We start from the raw sequence: 10014 nt of genomic DNA on the forward strand, positions 1-10014 counted from the left end.
GTCAGATGTGTGATGTGTGAATTTTTTTTCTATTTAGCAGAACATGTTTTTGTTTACTGATAGTTTCTTTCTCAGTGCATACGCATTGTAGTTTGATGAATTCTGCTTATTTTTTTCTCCTCTACAGGGCAAGGCTCAGGAACTGGTGCGGGAGTATAGTAGGTAAGGTGCTTGTCTTAGAGGTGGACAACCCGGGTTCAATCTCTAGCATCATTATTCGTAAGTTCTTGCAAACTATGGTTTTAAAGAAAACAATTTAATTCGGATTTTATTATATATTAATATCAATAAAACATAATTTTCTCTGTCAGCCTTCCTCTAGGCATTGGAATATCACCAACCATCTGAAGAAATACCAGAACACTTTTCAATATAATGAATGCTAAGTTGTTTATATTTCTCTGTTTTCTTTGTCAGTAGAGCTGAATCATTGGGAACTTCTGAAATCAATATCATGAAGGCATGCTTATACATCTTTTTCTCCATTTTATGGTTTCAGTTCTAATATCACGGTCTAGCCTATTCTAAGTTAATTTTCTTACATAGTGTAAGATTCTATTCCAACCTAAATATTTTTTTATGCTTGACTCGGGCTGGAGCGATAGCACAGCGGTAGGGCGTTTGCCTTGCACGCAGCCAACATGGCGGACCCAAGTTCAATTCCTGCACCCCTCTCGGAGAGCCCGGTAAGCTACCGAGAGTATCTTGCCCGCACTGCAGAGCCTGGAAAGCTACCTGTGATGTATTCAATATGCCAAACAAAGTATCAACAAAGTCTCCAATGGAGACGTTACTGGGCCCACTGGAGCAAATCGTTGAACAAAGGTAGGACAGTGTCAGTGTCAGTGTCAATTTCATTTAATCGTGAAGAGTTGTGACAAATGGAACTAATTTAGCCCTTTTACAATGTGGCAAAAATGATTACGGGGACAGAGAGATAATTAGTGGACAGGCACTTGCCTTGCAAATACACAACCAGGGTTACATCCCTGGCACCACATATGAACTCCAAAGCCCAATAGGACTGATTCCTGAGCACAAAGCCAAGAGTAACCCCTGCACATAGAAGGGGAGGGTATTAGACAAAGTACAAAACTAGAAATGCAACAAACAAAATTGATAACGCATCTTGGTTTATTAGCACACCCATCATCCAATATGTACAACTGGGTGTCTGCACTGAGAACTTTTAAAACCTATTTCTCTTAGTAACACTAAGTACACAACATATTACTATCAGCTATAATCACTACTTGGCCCATGCTTTTGAAGTTTTATATATTAATCGAGGTGGAAAATGCCTTAAATCCTAGGCTTGCTTCCAGATGGGGATAGACTCTTGGAAGCTATCTCAAACAATACTGATCCATTTGCTTGAATAAATTACTCTTTGAGAAAAGACAACTTCAGTAGTAAAATTCAAAAAAATTTCAATAAATAATTGCAAAAATAGTAATAATGATTATGATAATAATCATAATCATAATAATTAGCCAGTCATAGATTCAGACAGGTGCATTGGGGAGCAAGGGAATATCAACAAAAACTAGAGAAGTGGAAAGGCAAGAAAATGCATAAGATATTAGACTTCAAAGAAACTTGTTAGAAAACACTTCTTTCCCACTGAGTTTAAAAAAAATAAAAACAAGATATAAATAACAGCATTTAGGAAAAAATGAGAAATACCCTAGCATTTAGAAGAATAACTACTTATAATTCTTACAAATGAATACCTCAGTGAATAAAAACTGACTTAAAGTCAGAATAGACATGACTATATATGCCCATTATATAGAAATGTTTTGACAAATCTGGAAGTAAGGAATTCTGTGTTGATGTTCCCAAACCACATATACGTTCCCACCTATTTTTTGAAACACCAAAATTTGCTGTTTATTATTTGTCTTACATTTTTTCAGTCACCAACATTGTTATTATTATTTTAATACGTTACACAAATAAAAAGTCAAAGTATATTAAGACAAGTGTAATGAACCTCTGGGCAGCCAGAATCCAGCATTTGTGGCACAGTCCTGCAACCTGGTAAAAACAATGTTTAAGAATTCAACAATCGGGAAAGAAAGATGGCGGCCGCACGGGAGCCTTGTGGAAAGCGGGTTTGAGCCGGACTCGGGGGAGCGGCGGGGATCTCATGGGAAGGGGGGCTTTGTGGGCCGTCCCCCACGCCCCACCGAGGTCGCCAGCTGCCCCCCACGAGCGGCTCTCCGGCACGGCCACGGCCCCGGAGGCACAAGGACTTAGCACAGAGAACCAGCCGCTTGGAGCAGAAAAGCAAATGGACTTGTGTTGATCCGCGCCACCAAGCCTGCCCGGAGGGGGAAGGGCGTTGACCGGCCCGCCCGCTCCTCTCTGGAAAGAAAGATGGCGGCCGCACGGGAGCCTTGTGGAAAGCGGGTTTGAGCCGGACTCGGGGGAGCGGCGGGGACCTCATGGGAAGGGGGGCTTTGTGGGCCGTCCCCCACGCCCCACCGAGGTCGCCAGCTGCCCCCCACGAGCGGCTCTCCGGCACGGCCACGGCCCCGGAGGCACAAGGACTTAGCACAGAGAACCAGCCGCTTGGAGCAGAAAAGCAAATGGACTTGTGTTGATCCGCGCCACCAAGCCTGCCCGGAGGGGGAAGGGCGTTGACCGGCCCGCCCGCTCCTCTCTGGAAAGACAGATGGCGGCCGCACGGGAGCCTTGTGGAAAGCGGGTTTGAGCCGGACTCGGGGGAGCGGCGGGGACCTCATGGGAAGGGGGGCTTTGTGGGCCGTCCCCCACGCCCCACCGAGGTCGCCAGCTGCCCCCCACGAGCGGCTCTCCGGCACGGCCACGGCCCCGGAGGCACAAGGACTTAGCACAGAGAACCAGCCGCTTGGAGCAGAAAAGCAAATGGACTTGTGTTGATCCGCGCCACCAAGCCTGCCCGGAGGGGGAAGGGCGTTGACAGGCCCGCCCGCTCCTCTCTGGAAAGAAAGATGGCGGCCGCATGGGAGCCTTGTGGAAAGCGGGTTTGAGCCGGACTCGGGGGAGCGGCGGGGACCTCATGGGAAGGGGGGCTTTGTGGGCTGTCCCCCACGCCCCACCGAGGTCGCCAGCTGCCCCCCACGAGCGGCTCTCCGGCACGGCCACGGCCCCGGAGGCACAAGGACTTAGCACAGAGAACCAGCCGCTTGGAGCAGAAAAGCAAATGGACTTGTGTTGATCCGCGCCACCAAGCCTGCCCGGAGGGGGAAGGGCGTTGACCGGCCTGCCCGCTCCTCTCTGGAAAGAAAGATGGCGGCCGCACGGGAGCCTTGTGGAAAGCGGGTTTGAGCCGGACTCGGGGGAGCGGCGGGGACCTCATGGGAAGGGGGGCTTTGTGGGCCGTCCCCCACGCCCCACCGAGGTCGCCAGCTGCCCCCCACGAGCGGCTCTCCGGCACGGCCACGGCCCCGGAGGCACAAGGACTTAGCACAGAGAACCAGCCGCTTGGAGCAGAAAAGCAAATGGACTTGTGTTGATCCGCGCCACCAAGCCTGCCCGGAGGGGGAAGGGCGTTGACCGGCCCGCCCGCTCCTCTCTGGAAAGAAAGATGGCGGCCGCATGGGAGCCTTGTGGAAAGCGGGTTTGAGCCGGACTCGGGGGAGCGGCGGGGACCTCATGGGAAGGGGGGCTTTGTGGGCCGTCCCCCACGCCCCACCGAGGTCGCCAGCTGCCCCCCACGAGCGGCTCTCCGGCACGGCCACGGCCCCGGAGGCACAAGGACTTAGCACAGAGAACCAGCCGCTTGGAGCAGAAAAGCAAATGGACTTGTGTTGATCCGCGCCACCAAGCCTGCCCGGAGGGGGAAGGGCGTTGACAGGCCCGCCCGCTCCTCTCTGGAAAGAAAGATGGCGGCCGCACGGGAGCCTTGTGGAAAGCGGGTTTGAGCCGGACTCGGGGGAGCGGCGGGGACCTCATGGGAAGGGGGGCTTTGTGGGCTGTCCCCCACGCCCCACCGAGGTTGCCAGCTGCCCCCCACGAGCGGCTCTCCGGCACGGCCACGGCCCCGGAGGCACAAGGACTTAGCACAGAGAACCAGCCGCTTGGAGCAGAAAAGCAAATGGACTTGTGTTGATCCGCGCCACCAAGCCTGCCCGGAGGGGGAAGGGCGTTGACCGGCCTGCCCGCTCCTCTCTGGAAAGAAAGATGGCGGCCGCACGGGAGCCTTGTGGAAAGCGGGTTTGAGCCGGACTCGGGGGAGCGGCGGGGACCTCATGGGAAGGGGGGCTTTGTGGGCCGTCCCCCACGCCCCACCGAGGTCGCCAGCTGCCCCCCACGAGCGGCTCTCCGGCACGGCCACGGCCCCGGAGGCACAAGGACTTAGCACAGAGAACCAGCCGCTTGGAGCAGAAAAGCAAATGGACTTGTGTTGATCCGCGCCACCAAGCCTGCCCGGAGGGGGAAGGGCGTTGACAGGCCCGCCCGCTCCTCTCTGGAAAGAAAGATGGCGGCCGCATGGGAGCCTTGTGGAAAGCGGGTTTGAGCCGGACTCGGGGGAGCGGCGGGGACCTCATGGGAAGGGGGGCTTTGTGGGCCGTCCCCCACGCCCCACCGAGGTCGCCAGCTGCCCCCCACGAGCGGCTCTCCTGCACGGCCACGACTCCAGGGCACAGAAACCAATCTCTTAACTAGCTAACTTTTAATAGAAATTCTTCCAGGGTCAATAAGTAAAGTAGCAGAAATTCAAAACCTCGCGGCCGCTATTGCGGCCGCGCGACATCATTTTATTCTTAAACCAAGTTGTAGAAAGCAAATCATTTCACAACACTGTTTCAGCATGTCTGATTGGGCGGGGGGGTGGGTCGTAAACTCTAAACAATAATTGTGCATCTTCTATCGAAATAATCTATCTAGTCAAAGTAGATAGAGTATTAACTAGAACTCATCTGCCTCACAAAGAATTGGGAGGGGTGGGAGGTGGGGGTCTATTGGGGTTCGGGGTTAAAAATGAGTATTGGTAAAGGGAAATGTGTTTGGTATCTACATGACTGAGACCTAAACCCGAAAGCTCTGTAACTTTTCCCACATTGATTCAATAAATAAATAAATTATAAAAAAAAAAAAAAAAAGAATTCAACAATCAAGAGATTTCACATGAATTTTGATGAGCCAAGCCCTCTTGTGGGGTTCATAGGTTGCAAAAAATACCATCAATTTTAGGGTCATTTACTTCAGTTAATTACAAAGAGGCAAATAAGCATGGCAAAGTTTACATAGAATCAAGGCTTCACCTGCCTCCCCACTTTCCCAACAACCTGTCTGAGGAGAGGAACCACTTCCAGAACCAGCTACAGTCCAGTACTGCAGTAGTGCAGGGGGAGTTGGATATCTCTTAGGGTCCAATGTAGCTGGATAGCTGGTGAGTGGCTACAACCGTCCTTAAGCCTACCCACAAGTATACAATGTACAGTCACCGATTTCCTACTTCTTGCTGTATCATAGGGCTGAAACAGTCCTCTTTCCTTTGATGTGTTTTGCTTAATGTTCAAACCCAACCGTGCTCAGGTGCTTCTCCAGGCAGGGTGCTCAGGAGTTGCTCCTGGGATGCTTCAGGTACCAAGGGGTCGAGGGATCAAATCCAGGCCTTCAGTAGGCAAAGCTTGTACTCACATCCTTGGAGCGATGCTGGCCCCATGTTTTTGGTAGGGCCCACGTAAGCCCACCTAGCTGGAATGACTACCATCTTCAGCAGTTGGTGGACCGATAGCGGAGAGAAGGAAATCACTGAATTAACGGACCCAGAAAGGCAGTCAATCAGAACCACAACGTCCCTAATTTCCCCAAGTCCAACCAAGCAGAGAATAGGTCTGTTGACAGTTGGGGTTCAGGGTATAAAAGGGGCTCAAAGATGTAGGGTTTCATTCTCTCTCTGGGGAGAAGACCCTGATTGATTGATCGATCAGTACCTCGACGCTATACTTGGAACGAAATAAAGCTCTGTTGAACTTTCCCATTTGTCCTGCACCCGTTCGTGATATCACAGACCCTAACAGTTTGAATGTCCACATGCTGCTGCTCTTGAAAACAATCATGCAATTAGAAGAACTATTGGTTGCCCACAGAGGGAGAGACAGGACTGATATTTGAGATTCAGAAGACTGCAAAGCTCTTATCAGTAAGTGTTCTTTATAGGGGTTTATCTCTTCAGCAGAGATTAGAATGAAAATGCTAGAAACACATATTGAGAGGGCAGAAATATAGTATAGTGCTTAAGGTTAGGAATCTCTGACATGATTTCTGGGATCGAGAAAGTAGTGCACTAAACTATGTCAAGGCAGGAAGGGTCAGGGCATAGAATCATGCACTTTCTCTCTGAGGACACTCCATTCCCACTCTTTGTCTTGCCATTCAGAGTCACTTTGGGGAATGGGGAGTTCTGGGGGTCATGGGGTGGGGGTGGGGAGCTGCCCTCAGGCCCAACTGCTGCATGAGCAGGAGTGGCTGCAGTCTCCATTGTGATGTCTGTGTTCTCTGCACAGGGTTGTGGGACATGGAATTCTCACTGGCCAATGGGGTTGCAGAACCTGGACCACACCCATGAAGCCCTCTATAAAAGCGCCACCTCAGCCTCTTGTGGCAACCTCTCTCAGCACTTTGATGAGAAATCCTCAAGAAAGTAACGAGTTGAGGCCCCAACCCCTATTACCAATGGACACCCATCTGAATAAAGATATAAAATTAAAATCGGATAAAGCTAGAGAAATTGTAAGGAAAAAGTGCTGGGATCTGGTTCCCGTGGCTTGCCCAAGGCCCATGATGACCCATCAGTGGTCAGTGTGTGGCCACTGGCTGATAAACCCCTGGGCCCTTTCCAGACCAAACAAGTCTTTAGCCAGTTTCACCCAGCAGCTGCTGCCCTCCTGGGACTCCTGGGGACTCTAGTCCAGTAACCCCTCGGGCTCCCCTTCTCGAGACAAACACCATCCTCCTGCCCATGGGTTCCTCCCATGGAGACGAGTATAAGAGAACTTTTGTCAGAGAGATGGGAACAAGCAGGCTCAAGCAGGTGTTGCTTTGCTTTTCTGCAGCTCAAAAAGTTCGAAGTGGAGAATGATTTAGTCCCTGGCAAGAGAAGAAAAAACAACTGCGGAGACAGTGGAAGGAACACCGCCACCTCCAGGCCCTGCCAACTGCCGACTGGGGTGAGTCTTGCCCTGCAGGACATCCCAAGGACATATGTGCTCAAAGGGTGTTGCAGAGATGTTTAGGAATGTGGAAGGAGGGGGTACCCACAGAAAATCTGTTGCTGCTTCCCCACATGCTCGTGCTCTGCTTGGCCTGACATGGGGGGGGCAATCCCAAAGCCCTGAACTGGAGTGTTTCACTTGAATGGGCAAGTTTGGCCTTTGAGATTGAGTTAGGACACGAGGGGAAGGGAGGGGGAAAGGCGGGAAGAAGTGTTTCTTAGGTATCAGCATGCTGGGCAGCCTAAGAAAAAAGGGTTCTTGTGTCTCTTCTCTGCCACAAACCATGATCATTTATCTGTAGCCCCCTTTGTTTAAGCGAGCCCCTTCATCAGAAATCTGGTTCTAGTTCTTACAATGGAGAAGCTTAGGTGGATGGATGCAGCCCTTCGGCCGCCTACCCCATCCTCATGGGCCTGATGAAAGGGATTCACGGTGAAAAAAAAGCCTTGCAATGGGACAGGCTAATCCTCCAGGTAGGGAAATGTGTGGTACTGGCCAATGGCCCTATTTGTTATGGCCGCTTTGTTCTCTCCTGCCACATTGCAAGGGGACCTGCCACCCCTGGACACCTGGTCTCGGTTTGACTCCCTATTTTCCCTGGCCCTTGTCTGCTCTGTACTCTTTGCTCCCTTTAGACTAAGGACTGGGGTGAAGTGTCGGAGAATACTGTCCCATGGGAAAAGTGGCATGCCAGGTGCCATGCCCTCTGACAGATCTGCACGAGGTGCTGGCTGCATTCCCACTGTCGGAGTGTCTCTTGTTCCCCCCCTTGGCCCGTTCTGGATGTTTTCTCTACTGCTTGATTGACTGGGATGTTCTGGAATTTGTTTCCCTCTTCCATCTTCATCAGGAAGCAGGGAACAGGAATGAAAGCACAGAGCCCTAGTTGGATGATGGGGGTAGAGGTGGGCAGGAGGTTTTCAGGTAAGGGGCTGGGGTGGCGCTGACTGACCGACTCACTTGGGTCTTCCAGAGTGGAGAATACGTTAAGGACCCGGAGAGACAAAAAATGGAATTTCTGGAGCAAACGTTAGCAGATATCACCGATAAGGTAAGCTCTGCTCCTGCTGGGGTGCGGCTCCTGCCTGAAAGGGAGCCAGGGTGGGAGAGAACCAAGGCAGTTCCCATGAGGGAAAAGGGGAAGGGCAGTGGGAAGGCCTCTATGTCAATTAGGGCCTGGCCTGGAAATTATAATCAAGGCTGAAGTATGTATCAAGAGAGAGTCCAAACAATGGGGGGTGGAGGGGTGAGGGAGGAGGGGCACAAAGCAGGGATTGAGCCCTGGACTGACGCCTAAACTTCACCACACAATAGCAAGATTCGGAAGCTTAAAGCCAGGTACAAAGATTCCTGCGAGGTTGGAGGAGGGAAGGAGGCAAGGGCCTGAGTGGTGTTGGTAGTGGTGTGCGTGTGTGTGTGTGTGTGTGTGTGTGTGTGTGTGTGTGTGTGTGGAGGGGGATCTCTTAAGTCCTGAGAGTAAGAACATCAGGACCTGTGCGGGGAACAGACTGTCCCAAATGCTCTTTCCTTGGGCCTGGGAGTCTGTGTGTGACAGTCACCTGTTCTTGCTGCCCCTGCTGGCCATCCTTAATCCCAGCTTCATGCCCGCAGGTGAGGAAGAGCAACCAGGAACTCTGGACACTCTTCATCCTACAAGATTGTTACCTTCAAGATCTACAAGAGTGCTCTGCTAATCTGCACAGACAACTGGCTACATGCCAAGACTCAGCCATCAAAAAGGAGCGGCAGCTCCTGGAGCAATTAGACCAAGAGAAAAGAAACCATGAGTCTGAAATTAAAGAACTTCAAGTGAGAGAGGGGCCCTGTACAGTTGAGCAGGAAGACCTGAAGCAGGCTTCCTTCCTCACTCCCTCACCACCTTCCTCCCTCTCCTTTAGAAACTCGTGAAAACCAGCAAAAATGAAACACTGCACCTGAAGGCTCAGCTCAAAGTTCTCAGCATTAATGCAAATAGTAAGTGACAGGAACCGCAGGAGGGAGAAGCTAGCTTTGGGGGAGGTGGCAGCAGGGTGAGGGTAGGGCTACACAGGGAGGCAGAAACAAGCCAGATCTGCCCTAGGTGGCTCCACTGTCTTTGGCTCTTGGTGACCCTGGGGATCCTCCCACAGGAAATGGAGCTGAGCAGGAGCAAAAGGAGGAGAAAGTGGTGGAAGAAAAGCAGGAGGAGGACAATGAGAAGGACCAAAAGGAGGAGGAGGAGGAGGTGAAGAAGGAGGAGGTTAAGGAAGAGGAGGAGGTTGTAAAGGAGAAGGAGGAAGAGGAGGTGAAGGAGAATGTGGCAGTCCTACAAATTTCAGAACAAGACATTGATGTTCAGAATGAGCCTTTCACAGTGTTTACCACAACCTCGGTGAGACTGACTGCTGCCCTCAGGGGACCCTGGGAGAAATCCTCCTTAACTCTTGTTTTCCCTTCCAATTTCTCTCAACCCCCAACTTTCCAATGGCATATTCTGGGCCACCTCTTCTCAACACCTCCTTGAAAACCCATGTATGCTATTAGGGGCCAGGAAGGGACTGCCCTTCCCAAGGACACCCAACCAACACACCCCATTTGATCTTCCCCCAGCTGCAAGGTTCATGCATTCTACAAGAACAACCCGAAGAGGAGATTGAGGAGATCTTAAAGAACATGGAAGGGAAAGGAAAATCATCCCAGTCCCCACTGGACGAGAAGGCCACAGGCCATGAGACCGCTGACTATGTCATCATACAAATGGATTCTGTGGAAACAGAAAATAATTCAAGCTGGGGACTGAGGTCCTACCTCTCCTTTATCCCCT

The sequence above is a fragment of the Sorex fumeus genome, unplaced genomic scaffold (assembly GCF_029834395.1).
Source record: "Sorex fumeus unplaced genomic scaffold, SorFum_2.1 ptg000039l, whole genome shotgun sequence".
NCBI classification, from domain to species: Eukaryota; Metazoa; Chordata; class Mammalia; order Eulipotyphla; family Soricidae; genus Sorex; species Sorex fumeus.